At 39.7% G+C, this 20,106-nt stretch overlaps 1 protein-coding gene across 15 annotated transcripts in view; it reads right to left on the bottom strand.

Moving 5' to 3' along the window:
* Positions 1-20,106, bottom strand: part of hdx (highly divergent homeobox) — a 349,114-nt gene that overhangs the window by 72,188 nt on the left and 256,820 nt on the right. The gene's annotated exons all lie outside the window — the stretch shown is intronic.

The raw sequence follows: 20,106 nt of genomic DNA, 5'->3' as shown, positions 1-20,106 counted from the left end.
ACACCACATTTTGAGCAAAAAGCTCAAGATAATTCCATTTTTGTGACGGACTTTTCATGGAGATCCCATTCAGAGAGATCTTTAAAACAGACACGGACATGCAGCCGCTTGCCATAGGGCAATACTTCCAGTTTTAAAAAGTTGCGGAAGGGTTGTGGATAATACCTTGTGGATAATAGTGGTATTGCGGAAAGACGGAAAATCTTGTCATTGGCGGGGAAGCGTTTTCTCTTAATTGACGAGATATCTCGTCAATGGCGGTGAAAGAGTTAAAAATGAGGCTTTACAAAAAAAGATAATAAATTGAAAGTCGTGTATTTACAATAATAAATTAAATTAAATAAAAATGTAAAGAAATTTGCTTTGGATTTCTATTTTTTTTATACGCAACCGGGGTATGCGCCTCTGACTGGCAATGAAGTATAAATAAATAATCATACTAAAAGATTATTGGACAGGAAGAGATAAACACAGATTTTTGTTGGCAACATAACAATTTTTATTGGCTGCCTATTGTGCTAAATTAATGCAGCTCAGTGTGTAAGGTCAGCAGTGAGTCATGACTGGTGTGATGCAAAACTAACCTTGATTCATGGTAACATAAAAATGTTTACTATATGTGTAATAAAACTTAATAAAATCTTCTTCTGTGAGTGAACTCACAGCTTTAACCATAAAAATGTTTAGGGCTCCAGACTGTGACCAAATGGTCGCATTTTGTGACAGGTTTTTGAGACAACATAAGAATTTTTTACAAGTACTCCCGCATTTGCGACCTGCAAATCTGGATTTTCTTCTAGTTGTTACTTATTTCATGTGGAAAGACAAGTAGATCGTGAGCTCACAATTGTGCAGTAACAGATCTAGGCATGATCTAGGATCTAGGTCACTTTCAAAATACCTGTGACAAAAACGGAATGCACGACCGGGTTATTACCATTCATTTGTATGGCACATCAATAGTTTTGTCTCACCATGTGCTCAGTTAATCTAATCACACGTAGGTATGCTCATATTGACTCTATTGAATGATTTTTTAACTGAAAGTAAAAAAAATTGACAGATTAATAATATCAGGTTAACGGTTTAAAAGTTAAAAGCTTTTTTTTTCTTTATACCATTTATAGCCTATACTTGTTAATTCACGGGGCACGTTGACATGCGCAACCACACGTGACTGCCTACAGAAATATTTTCCTTAGCATGCAAGCAAAAAGAAGTACTACGTGGCACCATATTGACAAAAAGGGCAAGGAATTAACTTTAAAAAAATGCAAAGCTGTATTAAAAATTTAAATACAACAGTAGTACAAGTACAATGCAGTATCACTTGCGATCTGAGTAAATAACGCAGATAATCTGCTTAATAAGAAGCAGACATATTAATCCTCTTGACTGGTGGAAATAAATGATAGGCGCTTCCCGAAGCTGGCCACTCTAACAACGTTATCTGTGTATTCCTGAGACATCTGTGCAATCAGAGAGGGTGATTTATGCCGCGGGTCTGACTGTCAACAGGTATTTATATGTTGATATGTTACTTTTTTTAAATAAAAACTAGAAAAGGTGTGGGTTGAGGTAGGCCTGTTACACGCACGCACGCACGCACACACACACACACACACACACACACACACACACACACACACACACACACACACACACACACACACATGTTGGGTTTCCATGTTTTGTGGGGACATTCCATAGACGTAATGCATTTTATACCATACAAACTGTATATTCTATTCCCCTTACCTACCCCATTCCCTAACCCCAACCATCACAGAAAACTTTCTGCGGCCTTGGATTTTCAAGAAACATCATTCTGTTTGATTTATAAGCGTGTTTCCTCATGGGGACCTCAAAAATGTCCCCACAAGGTCAAAATTTACTGGTATTCCTATCTTTGTGGGGACAATTGGTCCCCCCAACGTGATAATTACCAGGCCACACATACACACACACACACACACACACACAAAACGGACAGTGATGGGTGAACAACTAGCATTAATGAATGAGTCATTTAGTATGTTTTGTAATGAATTCAGCCAGTTTGCAGAAATAAGTCCAATCTGACCTTTCAAAACCACAGTCCACAGCTCCGACATGGGGACATTTAGGGTTTAAGCCGAATACGAAAAGACACAAATAGAGCTTAAATGAGTGCATGTTTGCGTCTTTTTGCCTTAAAAGGACAAAAGCTTATATTTCAAAATAGCTGTATTAGTGAGTACTATAGTACCCCAGGACACACTGCATGTTTGCCATCCTATAAGATCATTACCTTATCACACTGTGTGATAGGCTTGTCGCGATAGTCGGTGAAACGGTGATTACTCTGCATTCGAGCCAATTACCAAGCTCAAGCCTTCTACCTGGACAGCACGGCAAATATGTTTACCAATTCAATCCATCTGACTTATTTCTTAGTGTGAACTTGTGTAACTTGGCTAGGACACGATCACAGAGATTGCAAAGATTGTTTCACAATGGCAATCTTTCATCTTGGACAGCCAAAAATCGCTGCTCGTTGAGAAGAGAGAAATACAGGCTTTCACATCAGTCTCCAAAATCTCTAACCGCGCCAGAAAAAGTCGCTAGATTTGTCAAATTCACTTTTTTGAAATAAAGTCGCTAAAGGGGTCTAGAAAGTTGCTTAATCTAGTGACAAAGTCGCTAAGTTGTCAACACTGCTTGGACATTACCTGTGCTGGTGTTTAAACACACACCAAATTAAGCCAATCATCATCGGTTATGTGGTTGTCTCCCACCCCTCTTACACACATGCTGCATCCGAAACCAAATGTGCATAATGCAATCTCACCAAACAGATCTAAGGGTGTATTTGAGGAGCTCAGACACAGAGGCCACTAAATGCCACCTACCTCAAAAATTATATAATGATTAAGGCTGGGCACGTTAACGCGTTATTTTTGCGTTAACGCATTAATTTATTTTATCGCAAATTCTCAAAGTTTTTATTTATTATTATTTTTAAAGGCCGTTCTCCGTTGCTTCTAACTGTCTACTTATCATTATTAATCATAGGCTATTTAATTAGGTATTAACCTTTGTTAATATAATGTTTAAATTGTGTAAAAGGCACATTTTTTATAGGTATATGGTTGGCTAGTTTGCATCGATAATTTATGTTAATGTTTAGCTTTTTAGTTCGTTTGTTTGAAGCCTCAGACTGACATTACTCCAGCTTTTAATTTGTGTTCAAAACTTGGATGTGCGCACGGTTGTGTTTGTTTGAAATAAATATATGTTCTATTCTGAGTCTGACTGATGTTACTAAGAAAATTATGAAGGTATGTTTGGTGCAAAACAACTGCACACCTGTGACAGTGGAATTTGTATTTGTAGAGATTATCCACACATGTGTATCAGTAAATTTGAAGTCACAGAAGAAGAGTTGCAAACTTGTAGATTTTTTTCTTTCAAATACAACACAACAGTTACACATTCACAAATCCTTCAGTGCAGCTGCACAAATCCCATTTTACAAATCACAGATTAAGAAACTCACAAGCTCACATTTTTTGCTACAATTGCTGCAGTAAATATGGTGCATAACCTACTTGAACACCTCCATCAAATAATGTGAAGTCACACACAAATTTTGTACATTCGCAAAATCAGTTTGTGCATCTGTGCGATGAGACTTCCATGTGTGTACAATTTTTTTCACAAATATATATATATATATATATATTTATATTTTCTAGCCCAAACACAAGTACATAAATAAACTGCATGAATCTGCTGCTACGAGTTTCAAACACTCTTTTTCGTGTGTTCTCCCTTTTGCACCAAATAAATGAGATAAATGGTGCGAAAGTGATTTCCTGTAGGCTATGGCGAGCACTGTTCAGCACTGCCCACCAGGTGGCGCCTGACACTAACTGAACAGAGTTTATTAAATACCACCAATGTTTCAGCAAAGTAAATCGCCTTTATCAAGGTATTATTTTCACCAAGTGGAGAACAATATAAATGGGAGTGCTAATTATACACACATGAATGTAATTACATACAATACTCCAATGATTCATTAGTAAACAAAATATAAGTTCCATAAATTTCAAACCATCAATATAAGTAGATTAAAAAAATGCAAGCAGCAAATACATTTAAATAAGATACAAAACTATGTAAGTCCCATTCATTTTTAATGAATTGAATATCATAAAACCAATCATTTTATTTTTCAGACTAATTTTCATTCAAACAGGAGGTGAGGCCATGGAAAGAATGTTTGTGATCTCTTTTGCAAATATGACCTTTTTTTTGAAGAAAAATATGTGTATTTAAATCATGCTTTTTCTTCTAATATACTAATTTGGATGATTATTTCTGTCTTTTTGAATCGGGTTACTGAACAACTCAATTCTTTTTATTATTATCTAAACAGTTGTTCTGATTTCTTAACATTTACTTTGGATGCTAACCCAAATCAAATCAGCTGCAGTGGGCAAACATGGGTCACAACATGTTACAACAAGTTAAAAGAGTCAAAAGAGGCCATCCCCATGTCTCTGTGATGTTCTGATGCAGAGAAAAAGCTCTTGCAAAAACAGTTGATAGCGTATTCTCATTGGTTGCTAGAGAGTAAATGGACATCCACTAGTGATTATAGTCAAAGCCATGAAAGGAATAATCCATGATGACTCATGGTTTTAGATGTGTTGTTGCAGTAGTTTTAGGCAAAAAATGCCATATTCTATCTCAAAACCAGTAGGTGGCGCAATGACAAAATTCGTGCATGCAACCTCAGGTCATAACTGTGTTACATCTAGCTAGTTTTATGACTATACACTTTAGTTTAGTGAAGAAACAGTTGTATGACCATAGGGTGGCTTGATTTCAAAGGTTTTGTTCAATTATAAAGCCAACTAGTGGTGCAACCATACAATTTTTTTTGTGTAGCCTCAGACTGTGGTCGTACATCAGCGTATTAAATATGGTGAAAAAATCTCTTTGCGTTACGAAGTTATAACCATTTATGTGTAAAAACACAAAATTTAAAGGTAATTTTTCGTTTTTTTGCAATTTTCGGCCATTTCTGATGAAAATTTTAATATACAGCCAATAGAACTTTTTGTTCAGAAGGTAATGCAATATTTTTCCTATGATGTTTTCGAGTCGATCAGAATTACGCTCGCGGAGATATTCGCGCGTGTTTTTTAAGTGCTGTTTTGCTGCGCAGGGCTAACCGTAAGGCGAAATCTGGCATGTTTGGTAACGTTGGACTCGGCAACTATTTTGGACTTCAGCGCAACAAGTCCCATGAAAAAACACAGATCAGAGCCAAAGCTATAAGCATGTACAACGTTCGTATGACCACTAGGTGGCGCTGTGACGAAACTCTGCAAGCCCCCTCAGATCCTCACTGGCATCACAACTACCAAGTGTGGCGTCAATAGACATAAGATTGGCGAAGATACAAACTAAAACTTGTTTTTTTGCGCTCTACGTAAAATTTGTTGATGCGCTATACGAAAACGGAATGGTTTATCAAAATTCTTTTAATAACTTTTTGCCCTGAGTCTCTAGATGCTACATAACGTTTTTCGTGGCAATTGGGCAAAAGCTCTAGGACAAGTTCGCAAAAGTAGGTTTTATGAATAAATCAAAATGGCGGAAATTTTTTCATGACGGAAAATGACGTCATAAGGTCCAATTGAATCGTCTTGAGCCAAGGAATCAGAGGAAATTGAGTACTTAAAAAGAATTTTGTGTTTAGGACTTACGGGTCAGAAGTTATAAGCAAATACATAAGTGAAAATTTGGACTGTTGGTGGCGCTAGCGGGTTAGAGATACAGACTTCAAATTTGCTGTGGAGACTTTTTGGACAGTTCTCTATCAGTGTGCCAAATTTCATAACTTTCCTACGTACGGTTCTATAGGCTGCCATAGACCGCAATGGCGGAGGAAGAAAAAGAAAACTAACAGATACAATAGGGGTCTTCGCCCATTCTGGGCTTGACCCCTAAATATAGCTGCAAGCAGCAATACCGGGGTCAAGCTGTAAAGGGCACAGAAGGGTGTAAAGTTGAGTTTGGATAAGAATATTAAAGAACCTATGTAAACCTCATGATGTCAAATGAAAAAAAAAACGCAAAAGTAATCAACAAAAATAATCTACGTTCTTGTCTACTGCAATCGTCCTTCTGTTATTGACAATCATGGAACATTAGAGCACTGAAGGACATGTGAGTGATGTTTGCAGTGGCATAAAACAAAACATGTCACAACATGTTACAACAAGTTAAATCAGTCAAAAGAGACCATCCCCATGTCTCTACGATGTTCTGATGCCAAGACAAAGCTCTTTCAAAAATGGTTGATAAGGTATTCTCATTGGTTGCTAGAGAGTAAATTCACATCCACCAGTGATTATAGTCCAAGCCATATGAAATGAAGAATCCATGATGACTCATGGTTTTAGATGTGTTGTTGCAGTAGTTTTAGGCAAATATAGCTATTTTCTATCTCCAAACCACTAGGTGGCACTATGACAGAATCGTGCATGCAACCTCAGGTCATGACTGCGTTACATCTAGCTAGTTTCATGACTATACACTTAAGTTCAGACTCTGACTCAGACTCTGCTCATACATCAGCGTATCAAATCTGGTGTAAAAATCTCTTTTCGTGGCGAAGTTATAACCATTTATGTGTAAAAAACACAAAATGTAAAGGTCATTTTTCGTTTTTTGCAATTTTCGGCCATTTCTGATGAAAATTTTAATATAACGCCAATAGAGTTTTTTGTTCAGAAGGTAATGCAATGTTCTTCCTATGGCATTTTTGAGTCGATCGGAATAACGCTCGCGGAGATATTCGCGCATGTTTTTTAAGTGCTATTTTGCCGCGCAGGGTTAACCGTAAGGCGAATTCTGGCATGTTTGGTATCGTTGTACTCGGCCACTATTCAGAACTCCAAAGAAATAAGTCCTCTGAAAATACGTCAATCGGAGCCAAAGTTATTGGCGTGTAAAGCATAAGTCTGACCACTAGGTGGCGCTGTGACGAAACTTTGCATGCCCCCTCAGATCCTCACTGGCATCACAACTACCAAGTGTGGCATCAATAGACATAAGATTGGCGAAGATACACACTGAAACCTGTTTTTATGCTCTCTACGTAAAATTTGTTGACGCGCTATACGAAAACGGGATGTTTTATCAAAATTCTTTTAATAACTTTTTGCCCTGAGTGTCTCCAGATGCTACATACCGTTTTCCGTGGAAATTTTTCATGACGGAAAATGACGTCATAGGGTCCAATCGAATCGTCTTGAGCCAAGGAATCAGAGGAAGCAATAATTTTGTTTATAGGACTTATGGATCAGAAGTTATAAGCAAAAACATAAGTGCAACTTTGGACTGTTGGTGGCGCTAGCGGGTTAGAGATTAAGACTCCAAATTTGTTGTGGAGACTTTTTGGACAGTCCTTTATCAGTGTGCAAAATTTCATAACTTTCCTATGTAAGCTGCTATGGGCTGCCATAGACGCAAATGGCGGAAGAAAAAGAAAAGGGAAGAATAATAATAAGAAAACTAACGGATACAATAGGGGTCTTCGCCCATTCTGGGCTTGACCCCTAAAAAGAAAACTAACAGATACAATAGGGGTCTTCGCCCATTCTGGGCTTGACCCCTAATAATAAGAAAACTAACAAATACAATAGGGGTCTTCGCCCCTTCGGGGCTTGACCCCTAATAATAATAATAGGAAAACTAACAAACACAATAGGGGTCTTCGCCCCTTTCGGGGCTTGACCCCTAATAATAAAAAAACTAACAGATACAATAGGGGTCTTCGCCCCGAATTATAAGAAAACTAACAAATACAATAGGGGTCTTCGCCCCTTCGGGGCTTGACCCCTAATTATTATAATACTTAATTTTCAATTACCCCATATCAGATAAATATTATTCTTGCCCTGCATGCATTACTACATGCATTATACTTACTGTAAGATACAAACATAATGCAAGGCTGAACTTGCATAATAAACCAACTTACTTCAAAGAGCAGAGCTCAACATTAAGGATTGTTGTCAAAAAAAAGATATTTATTTAAAATTAAATATGGATTAATCTTTTTTTACGAAGTTACAGTCTGGACCAGTGAGTGATTTTCTCTTCTTTTGTTAATGGTGGGTACGGCCAAGGTCATGAGTCCTGTCTGTGTCTGCCCTATTTCCCTCTTGTTCCTTTGTTGCCCCGCCCCCTTTTTTGTTGCCATAGACATTAATTCATACTCCACCCACTGCCCATCTGTTTCCATAGTAATTAATTGTTTCTGTTCTGTCATTGGTTCTTGTCACGTTTAATTACCCTGCCTGTTGATTGCCTGTTTGTCAGCCGTTGTTTTATGTTGGTTGTTTCCTGTCATGTGTTACTGTTCATGTTCTTGCCTGTGCTCCTGTATCTTTTTTGGATTTAATACAATCGAAAACTGCATTTGGATCCACTCATCTTGCCATGTCTTGCCTTCCTGTGACAGTTATCATCCGTTAACATTGAAGAAAAGTCTTCCTTGCAGTCAAATGTAATATATAAAGTCTAAAAATAATATATAAGGGACCAAATTATTTTATTAAGAATCTTAATGATATGGAAATATCTTTGGGATTCACCCCCAAACAAATACAAGCTTATTTATTTGATAACATGTCATTGTGGTAAATCATATGTAGGAAAAACAAATAGAGAGTATAAAACACACATCACAAAACATCAGAGTGCAATAATATGCAGAAATATGAACCTGCCATTAGCACTGCATTTTGTTGAACTTAATCATCATATTACTTCATTATTGTATATAGGAATTGAGAGGGGATTTCGATTTCAATCTAGAAGTTGAGGTGAGTTTGACCAATTTTTACTTAGACAGGAGGCCTTTTAGGTATATAAAATGCAAACATTGGCACACATGGTTTAAAAGTAGATTTTGATTTGGGTTGTTTTTATAGGTATTATGATATTAAAAATGAATGGGACTTACATCATTTGGTATCTTATTTAAATGTAGGCCTATGTGTGTATTTGCTGCTTGTATTTTTTAATCTACTAATATTGATGGTTTGAAATTTATCGAACTTATATTTTGTTTACTAATGAATCATTGAAGTATTGTATGTAATTACATTCATGTGTGTATAATTAGGACTCCCATGTATATTGTTATCCACTTGGTGAAAATAATACCTTGATAAAGGCGATTTATTTGCTGAAACATTGGTGGTAATTAATAAACTCTGCTTCAGTGAGTGTTGGGGGCGCCACCTGGTGGGCAGTGCTGAACAGTGCTCGCCATAGCCTACAGGTATACAAATCACTTTCGCACCATTTATCTCAGAAATATTTGGTGCAAAAGAGAGAGCACATAAAAAAGAGTGTTTGAAACTTGTAGCAGCAGATTCAAGCAGTTGTATTTATGTACTTGTGTTTGGGCTAGAAAATACATGCAAGTCTCATCGCACAGATGCACAAACTGATTTTGCGAATGAACAAAATTTGTGTGTGACTTCACATTATTTGATGCAGGCGTTCAAGTAGGTTATGCACCATATTTCCTGCAGCAATTGTAACAAAAAATGTGAGCTTGTGAGTTTCTTAATCTGTGATTTGTCAAATGGGATTTGTACAGCTGCACTGAAGGATTTGTGAATGTGTAACTGTTGTGTTGTATTTGAGGGAAAGAAAAAAAATCTACAAGTTTGCAACTCTTCATCTGTGACTTCAAATTTACTGATACACATGTGTGGATAATCTCTACAAATACAAATTCCACTGTCACAGGTGTGCAGTTGTTTTGCACCAAATATACCTTCATAGTAAATCATTCACTGCTTCTGACTAACTTAAAAATATATTTAAATATTTTTTAAAGAATTAAAAATATTTACTTATATATAGATTATTTTTATTTAATTTACTTAGGCTAAATAAAAATCCCGTGTGTTGAGCTCTGCTATTTGAAGTAACTTTAAAGGTATAGCGGAAGATTTTCCCAAATTATTTAAAAGAACCGCCCCTCGATATTTAAAAAAAAATGCTCCCGAGAGGGAACGTCTGTTAAACGCGTGCACGAGACAAAGAGAGAGCATGCAGGAGCTCAGTTCTTCTCTTCGCTCTGTTTACAAGTTTCTGTCGGCATGTTTACCATGTCTGTGCGGTTCGTGACTTGTGCCAGGGCTAGCATTGCAAATCATAGCTTACATCAACTTTTACTTTTACTGATTTTAAATGGATTTCTCCAAATAGCATGACAAAATGTACCTTTCCAGTAGAAACTTCGCGTGGGAAGCCCAACCTGTCCTTTAAGCTCACGCCAGCGTGTGAAATAGTCTCCCATAAACATGCTGGTCTTGTTTCTTTATTTATAGTCCTTTCTCTTCTTGTCATACAATTCGTAGACACTTTTTCTCTTGCGACCCTCAGACATTTTGAAAAAAACACAGTGAGAACGCGACCTTCAATGAATGGTTGAAACCGTAGCACAACACACATACACGTGAAAGTGCGCATTTGCAGAAAGCGAACGTAGAGGCGAGCACGTACGACGGTTATACGTCAACATATAATCAGAATGATTGACATCTGGGATGACCAATAACAGTGGTGATCCACCCGGAAAACTAAAATCTTCCGCTATACCTTTAAGGTTTATCATGGAGTTCAAATTTACGAAACAACTTTAATCAAAGTTACTGCAGTTTGTATTAGATCTTTTGCTTCAGACAGTAAATCAGATGTGAGAAATAGAAAAGATAAAAATTCAGGCAAATGTGAGGCAATGTGGAATAATCAGCAATCATGAGATTCATTCATGCTTTTATATACATGCTATACACATCGTTTTCTTTCATTGACTTTGTATATTAACTCCCTAAAATAGCCTTGGTCACCCCATGTATATGTAATTCTTCAGTTGAAAACGGCAGGTGTTAGGCATCCAGATGAATTTGAATTTGAGTGAGCGTGAAGCGATTTCACCGGAGCGGGATGAAATTGTAGTTGAGCGGGGAGCGAAATTGAGCGGAACGGTCTGGTGCGACTTTGAGCGGTGAAGCGGAGTTGCGAACATCCACGTGAGTGGGGAGCGGAAATTCTCACCGCTCAGCTCCGCTCACATGCTCTGACGGCCACTTTAAACACAGTTTAGCAAGTGCTGCAGAATTAGAACAAAAACAAATCGAACTTGGACATAAAGATGAGTTGCTTATACAAGGCATTCCAACCAGATGGAATTCAACTCTGAACATGATAAAAAGTGTCCGCAGAAACGAACAGCCACTGAGGGATGACCTCACCACACACAACACCAATATTGCCATGCCAACTACAGATGAATTGGACAAACTGCAAAAGATGGAAATGCTACTGGAGCCCTGCAGGTATATTTTACGTCATATATTTCTCACTGTCCTGTCTGAGTGTATGTAAGAGAGAAATTTTGTCAGTGTGTCTGTATGTGTGTGTAAATATAGCATAAATATGCAGAGGACATTTTTTGTGTGCATTTATATAAGTGAATGCAATATACATTTGGTGAAATGGGTTTGATTTTTTCAGGTATGTGACAGAACTTCTAGGAGGAGAAAAATATGTTTAATGCTCTGTGGTTCTGCCTGCTTTATGTTATCTTTGTCGGATGATGGAGAGCTCAGATGATGAACCTGCTTATGTGGTCAAATTCAAGTCTACATTCAGAACAGACCTGGAGAAATGTAAGGAAAATGCCAACATTGCATATCTGAAGATTGCTACTGCATTGGACCTAAGATTCAAGGTCCTCAATTGTATACCCAGAGCTGAGAGGGGTGAGGTGTGGGCCTCAGTCAACAACTTACTCAAGGAACAGAGGGTTGTTGCAGAAAAACCTGTGGAAGCAACAACATCAAAACCACCAAAGAAAAAGCTAGCCTTATTGGCTACTTCATCATAGTCTGATTCTGATCAGCAGGAAGACTCGGTTGAGAACATTGTGTGTCAAAGCAGAGCCCATTATCAGTACAGAGGACTGTCCATTAGAGTGGTGGTCCAAACATGCAGGCTCACACAGCAGGCTGGCCTCTATTGCACAGAAGTACTTGGCCACACCTGCAACATCCGTACCCTGTGAGCGGCTGTTTTCTCTTGCTGGTCATATTGCACAGAAGAAGAGAGTTTCTTTATCATCTGAAAATGTAAATGACATTGTGTGTCTTAGCAACTGGCTTGGTGCAGAGGAGTAAGTAAATGTAAAGTCAGAGAAATGGATAAATGCAATTAATTTATCACTGAAAGTTTTTTTTTTACAAACATGGACTTTACAGACTAAAATGTCCCATGCGCAGTAAAACTTTTTTTGTTCAAACATTAACTCACTCTAACTTGTTACTAAATATGTTGCTTCCTGATAAAGAAAAAAGTTTCTGCTGGTAGCTGTTCAGAAAAAAAAACAGCTGTATAAATGTTAACTGCTTCAAAGTTACCTGTTATAATGTTATGATGGGGCTCTGGGCTATAAAGCATAAATTGTTTTTGCCTTTACAGTGGCAAATAGCTTTGGTTTATATTTTGACTATTGACAAAAGCACCTTATTTGTTTAAAGTGTTTGCAAAGCAAATATTATTGCACTTTTGTTCATAAAGCATTACTTTTTAAATAAAAGTGTGCAATATACCACTTTTGAATTCGCATAACAATGCGATTAACTGTGATTAATCACAGTCAAACCATGCGATTAATTGCGATTTAAAAAAAAACATTGTTGCCCAGCACTAATAATGATATAAACCTAATGTTCTCGGCATGCATTATACTGTATCTTCAAATACCTTTGCTTCAAATTTGTTTAATCCCTGCCTAGCGCCATTCAGAAATACCAATTTGTTGTCACAGTCCTCTAAACACCACGTCGGTTTGTTGGCAGAATCCGGCAATTGTCCTCTAAGTGCATAAAAGATGAATTAGATGAACCTTGAGTCAAAACTTTATCAAACTTTATCAAACGGATGTAACCCTCGTTCCCTGAAGGAGGGAACGGAGACGTCACGTCGTGACTGATGAATTGGGAACTCGCTTAGAGAGACCAATATGCTTCGTATACTACTAAAACGCCAATGAATTTGGCATTGAGATATTTGCATAATGCTGGCGCCCCCGCCAGGTGCCTTTATAAGCAGCAGGTGCAAATATGGAAATTAGCTTCTTTTCGCTGAGAAAGCCGGGAGAAAGTGACCGGTCGATAAACAGCAGGGAGCAGCCCTGTGGCGACGGGACGTGACGTCTCCATTCCCTCCTTCAGGGAACGAGGGTTACATCCGTAACCGAGACGTTCCCTTTCAGTCGGTCACTATGACGTCACGTTGTGACCGACGAATTGGGAATCCCTACCAAAACGCCACTGAGGGCTGACCTCTTCCAGTGTCTGCGTAAAGCCCTCCGGTTCCACTTAAGGAGAAGGAGAATAGGTTTTAAGGCAGAATGCCGGGCACTAGATGTTCCTTTAACCCCACAGTAGTGCCAATGACTGGGAAGCACCCTATTGAGCGGTATAGGGATGCTGCGGAAGCCACCGCCCCGTTAAGGGCTATTGGTGGGCGAAAGTCAACCGTAGTTGAGGTATAAATGACAGCCATGGCTGTGTAAGCAAAGCAGTGCTCTGCTGAGGGAAACGTGGGCTAGTAGGATTAACCCCATGGAAAAATACTCACAAAGGAACGCTGTGGGACGCAATATGGAGCCCGAGCCAGACACGTAGGTTCGCGAGGATACAGCTAGTGAAAGGCTGACAGCCAATGCTCCGCAACAAAGGCTGCCAAGGCAACAGAGGAAGAGCAATTCAAACCATTACGCATTTTTGCTCTGATGGCCTTCCATACTGAAACTCAATTTAGAGCACCAGTCGGAGGCTGCAAGCCGACTTGCGAGTCGGCTCTCTGTGCTCTCCCTGGTGAGGAAAAAACACAAGAGGATATAGGCTCGATACGAACACTGTAAAATCTAATGAACGTTTTAGGTGTCGCCCAACAAGCAGCTCTGCAGATGTCTGTTAGCGAGGAACCACGAGGGATACCACAAAATGAGGCAACACTCCATGTGGAGTGCACTCTCAAATTAAAGGGGCAAGAATACACTGCAGATTATAAGCCAGGGCGATAGTAGCAACTATCCAAAGAGACATCCTCTGCTTAGTGACAGCTTTCCCTCTCTGCTGACCACCTTAACAAACAAAGAGTTGGTCTGAGGTCCTGAGGCTTTGCGTGCGAGCCACGTAGAGTCGCAGTGCGCATACGGGGCACAACAAAGCCATGGTTGGGTCTGCCTCCTCCGGGGGCAGCGCTTGCAAGCTCACCACCTGATCTCTGAAGGGAGTGGTGGGAACTTTGGGCACGTAGCCTGGTCTGGGTCTCAGTGAGACAGCAGGACCAAACTAAAGGCACGAATCGTCAACAGAGAATGCATGTAAATCCCCTACTCTCTTCATGGAGGCCAATGCTAGCAGGGTCAGAGTTTTCATTTGATAAAAACTTCAGACCTGCAGACTGCAAAGGCTCAAATGGGGAACCTGTAGGCTTCAGCACCATGGACAGGTCTCAGGAGGAAAGAGGGAGGGCGCGAGGGGTTTAGCCTGCGAGCGCCTCTTAAAATGTAATAACCAAATCATGCTGGCCAACTGATCTGCCGTTGATAAGTGAGTGATGAGCAGAAATAGCGGCGATATCAACTTAAATGGCGGAGGGACAGCCTACCATCTAACCTATGTAGAAGATATAAAAGCACAATGTTAATGGGCATTCTCTGGGGTCCTCGCGTTGCGAAGAGCACCGGGTGACGAAAAAGGTTTCATTAAGCGCGTAAGCCCGTCTTGTGGACGGTGCTCAAACCGCGTTGATGGTGTTAGATACCGGCTGCGATAAATCACCTAAACCTTGCGCATGCTCAACGACCATACATGGAGATCCCACAGGTCGGGGCGCGAGTGCCAAATGTGCCCCATCCTTGAGAAAGAAAGTCCTTCCTCAGGGGAATCCGTCAGGGAGGGCTGTCGCGAGGAGCATTAACTATGAAACCCAATTCCTGGTGTGTGCCAACGTATCCACGCCGAGGCTGCCTTCGGTTAGTGAATAAAATAGGCGACAGTGGGTATCGTCCAGCGACGCAAACAGATCTATCTACACACGACTGAACTTCTTCCAAATTAGCTGGACCGTCTGGGGGTGGAGTCGCCATTCGCCGGGGCGCGCAGCTCGGGAAAGCGCGTCAGCCGCTGTATTGAGCGTACCCGGAATGTAAATGGCACGAAGGGACCTCAGATGCTTCTGACTCCAAAGGAGGAGATGACGAGCGAGATGCGACAGGTGACGAGAGCGCAAAACCGCCTTAACGGTAAATAACGCAACAGTCGCAATGTTGTCGGTGTCGGCTAATACATCCGATCTGAATATTGAAATACGAGCCTCACCGTTATCATCTGTAAGGATCACCTTTGTAGAGCCGGTGCGTAAATCAAATCGATCGTAACCCGCCGCGTATTTTGGGTACTATGAGATAAAGGCTGGAAAAACCCTATCATCATCTCGGTAAGAGGGACCGGCTCGAAACATCCTTCGCCAGCAGGACATCGACTTTTGCATGCAGTACATGTGCATCGGACGCTTTCACTATAGTGAAACGAAAGCCCGAGAATTTAGGGGGGTGCCGGTAATTTTTGAAACCGAGGCGGATTGTGCGTAAAACCCAACGAAACGGGCTGGGAACTGAAGCCAAGCACCCAGGCACCATACGAGGAGAATTAACGACACTACCGAAGTACCCGCGGTGGGGCAGCAAAGCGAGACAGGTGGGACTGCCGGTGCATCTGCTGTGACAGCATAAACATCTACAGTATGTGTGTGTGTGACACTGACACTGAGGGTGCTGGTGGTCCGGTCTCCTCAGTGGAGAGCTTGGACTCCTCAGGACACCCGCTGGCGATAGAGGAGAGGTAGGGTGAACTGTAGTGTGCCCGCCCACGGCTCTCTCGATCCTCCGGAGACCTGGAGAGGGAAAAGGAATGCACTCTTATGTGTGGTTAAGTGAGTACCGGCTGAACAGCCGGTGGAACACATGCAAACCAAGAGTTTTCCACCCGACCCTCTACCGGGGGGAAGGAGCGAATCATCGTCTCCTGAAGAGTGGGGAAAGAAAGGCACAGGAGGAGAGGACCGAGAGGCCCGAACAGCTCCGAAGTACCAATCATGTGGGCAGTACGGTTCGGGCGGAGAGGGGTTAACCTCTCCAACTCTACCGTTTCCGCCAATGGAGCGGGCACACACAAAACTCAAAACAAAAAATATCCAGAGCAGTGGAATACTGCGAGCGTCCGCTGTGTTAGTACTGCTTGTCAATCAACTTCAGCAACCATTCCCAGAAGAGCAAGTAACTTCTCAGTAGCAGATAATGCTGGCTTTCGAAGCGAAAAAGCTAATTTCCATATTTGCACCTGCTGCTTATAAAGGCACCTGGCGGGGCGGCGCCAGCATTATGCAAATATCTCAATGCCAAGTTCATTGGCGTTTTAGTAGTATACGAAGCAGATTGGTCTCTCTAAGCGAGTTCCCAATTCGTCGGTCACGACATGACGTCGTAGTGACCGACTGAAAGGGAACCTTTGTTGTGAGTACTTGGACCTAAATACACAGTTTGAAGCAGTCACATGGACCACAGCTCTCCCTAATGTGTGTTCTGTTTCTTCACTTTTACATTCTGAATTTCAACATTTGCAATGTTTCTAATTGCATCTTTAGTGATTTTGGAATTGTTTACTATGTTTTGTCCAAATATTTTTTTTTAAAGTGGACATTTATGCCACAAAAGCCTTCATGCATTTAGAGTGGTTTGCAGCTTAAGAACAATTTGTTAAATAACAATGAAATGACAAAAGTGACATTTGTAAAAAGAATGTATTTTCATCAATAAGGTACATTTTCATTGCCATTACAGTGAAATTACTGTACCAAAACATAAGAGCCTGATAAAAAATGCTAATTTACAAGAAAACATGTCAGTAGGGGTGGGACGGTTTTCATGACCACCGCACCACCACGGTGGTGCAATGCCACCGCGGTGGTGCAATGCCACCGCAGTGGTGAAGTGCCACCGGCGGTTGTGTGTCGTTACATATTAGGTGAATGATTAAACAAAATAATAAGTAAAAATTGCAGTTTTTTTTACACGTGAAATAATAATAACAAAAGTTGTACAGTAATTTAAAGCCTAAGATACAAATTTATAACATTGTTTTATGTTAATACACAAATCTCCGCTACATTACCATGTATGGCGTTTCCACTAAACTGGTGGATTTTAGCATAACTCAGCACGTTGGAGTTAAGCCATGTCACTGTGTTGTGCATCTGCTTTAGTTTCTTTTGGTCTCCAGTGACAGTGATACATACCCATCACGTTTGTCTTTTGTTGTGAAATAAAAATTTTACCAGGTTAAAGTCGCGCGCATCAGGAAGCGCATTTAGTGAAACTTTATTTTCTTTCACCATTTAAACCACCCTAACCCCCCCATGGACCCCACCACCGCAACACCGGCGGTTGTTGTTGATGGTTCCACCGCGGTGGTAAAAATTTGCCACCGTCACAGCCCTACATGTCAGACACACTTGGAGGGTTTTGCATTTGAACTCCTCATTTTTTTCCAAACACACAGAACTGTATCTGCATGTGGAAACATATTCATATAGATTCATTTCTGTTCAGCAAGCACCAGTGTTGGGAGTGACGCATTATAAAAGTAATGCAATTACAGTAATATTACTTTTTGCTGTAACGCAGTAATAAAACACATACAATACTGTATAGACGGTTTCATTGGACGCACGTGCGGTGACGCGATTGTGCGTCTGGTCAGAACTTAACTTCTGGTTTCTGTTTGTTTATTGGGCTGACAAGTTACTAAACTGTACTCTTAAACAAATACCTCATCGAAAATAACAAATGTACTGAGGGCTATTTCATAGTTCACTTTATTAACCACTATTAATCTAACAATGAAAGAAAATAAACTTAAATTTGATACATTTTGTTACAATAATTATTAATAAAATATAGACATGTGTTTCATAATATGGTATGTTATAGGCCTATCAAATGTTGAATATAAATGATAATCTTAACTACCCCAATATAAGGATAGTAGCCACAGCAGTACAATTTGTATCTAAATCCATATAATTGCAATGTATTGATGAAATATATATTTTTTTAATTCAGATTGTCTGTAATACAGAAAGGAGAATTAATTTAAATATACAACACACACAAGTCAAGTACAGTCATTTATTTTTTTTATGTTTGGTGTGCATTAAAATGCACATTATTTTAAAGATCTACAGTATTTGTATCTTTCTCTAGTTGTTACATTTTTCTAGGAATGTAAAAATTTTGTATGGTGTCTGTATGTCTGAAGGAACACATATAATTATGTGATAGTATGCTCTTGGCATTTTGTTGTAATAAAAACTCTTTTTTTTTTGCCTGTGATCCCAGAGAAAATTGTTATTGTCCTGCAGACAATAATTGTTCACCACACAAGTAGGCTTCAGACTTCTCTTCAACTAATCCTCACCATGAAACCATTCATGAAACTCTGTTTATCTATCAACACCTAACACTACACTGTGAAAAAATGTCTGTAGAAATGACAGTATTCCTATCAGCTGTTTGCCAGTAACTTACTGTAGATTTTAATGTATGTTATTTACTGGCAACAGTTTGTTCAAAGTTAAATAAACATTAAACATTAAGTCTTTTTATTTACAGAATAAAACTACATAAGTTACTGGCAAACAGCTGCATAACTGCAGCTAATTTTAACAGTGTGATAAAAAATCAGTGGTTTAAAAGCCGCTTGTTTATGTTGTTACTGCTGAAACCGTCTATATACAAATACATTTTTTGTTATATTATGTTACCGATTTTCAGTCGGACTTCCGGTTCAACGATGCAGCATGATCTAAGCTTGGAGCTCTGTCGAGGTTATCATCTTAACTTTACCTTGACATTATCGAATAGTATTACTAAACTGTCAGGATCCGTCAGAATCATGTCTTTTATATTTAGTCTTGGTGTGCGGGGTCCTGGCAGTACCATGTTCTATGTGGGAAATGTGTGGTTTTAGTGGTGTATTACTTTGACCACGCATTTCCCGGGTCTCGTCACTTTTTCCCCGATCCCTTACTTGTAATGATTTCCAGGTGTATGTAATTTATTTTGTCCCTATTTAAAGTCCTTGTGTTTGATGTTCTTTGCTGGTGCGTTGTCTTTCTTGTTGTGAGTATCGTGTGCTTAAAGTATCCTGTCATGAAAATATCCTGTCTAGTTTATTGTTATTTAGTAGAGTTTGTTTGTTAGTCATCTTAGTTTAGTCAGTGTTTTGTTATCTTGTATTTGGGATGTTTTGCCCCCTCGTGGGTTTAGTTTTTTCTGTTTTTGTGTCTTTAATTAAAATCATCAGTGTTCTTTGTATACTTCCGTCTGCGCCTGGGTTCTTGTCTTGCCAATCTTGACATAAACATAATGATTTATTACTAGTAACATCCGGTCTTAGCATATAGCCTGCGAGCGTCACCAAACAGTGCCAGCTAACATTAAATATTGTTTACACCGTCCATTTATGCTAAACTCCATTAAGACAGAGATTCTTTTTATTGAGCCGAATCGCTCCAAACCAAATATGTCAGATAACAGGTTGCCCATAGACGGCTGCACTGGGTGCCATCTTCCACAGTCAAGAGCCTAGGTGTGATGCTTGACAGCAATCTATCCTTCGATAGTCATATCCAACGTATGCCACACAGTATTCTTCCATCTTAGAAATATCTAAAAAATACCCCATATGCTGACTGCATCAGATGCAGAGAAGCTTATCCATGCTTTTATGACCTCGAGAATAGACTATTGTAACTCGTTACTCGGGGGATGGCATGCAAATCAGGTAAACAAGCTTAAGCTGGTTCAAAACACCACTGCAAGATTGCTCACTCTATCTAAGAACTATGCCCAATTTTGGCATCTTTACACTGGTTACCAATTAA

Source organism: Paramisgurnus dabryanus, chromosome 16, assembly GCF_030506205.2.
Source record: "Paramisgurnus dabryanus chromosome 16, PD_genome_1.1, whole genome shotgun sequence".
NCBI lineage: Eukaryota > Metazoa > Chordata > Actinopteri > Cypriniformes > Cobitidae > Paramisgurnus > Paramisgurnus dabryanus.
The sequence above is the reverse complement of the archived record's forward strand: the minus strand, read 5'-3'. Positions and strand labels throughout refer to the sequence as shown.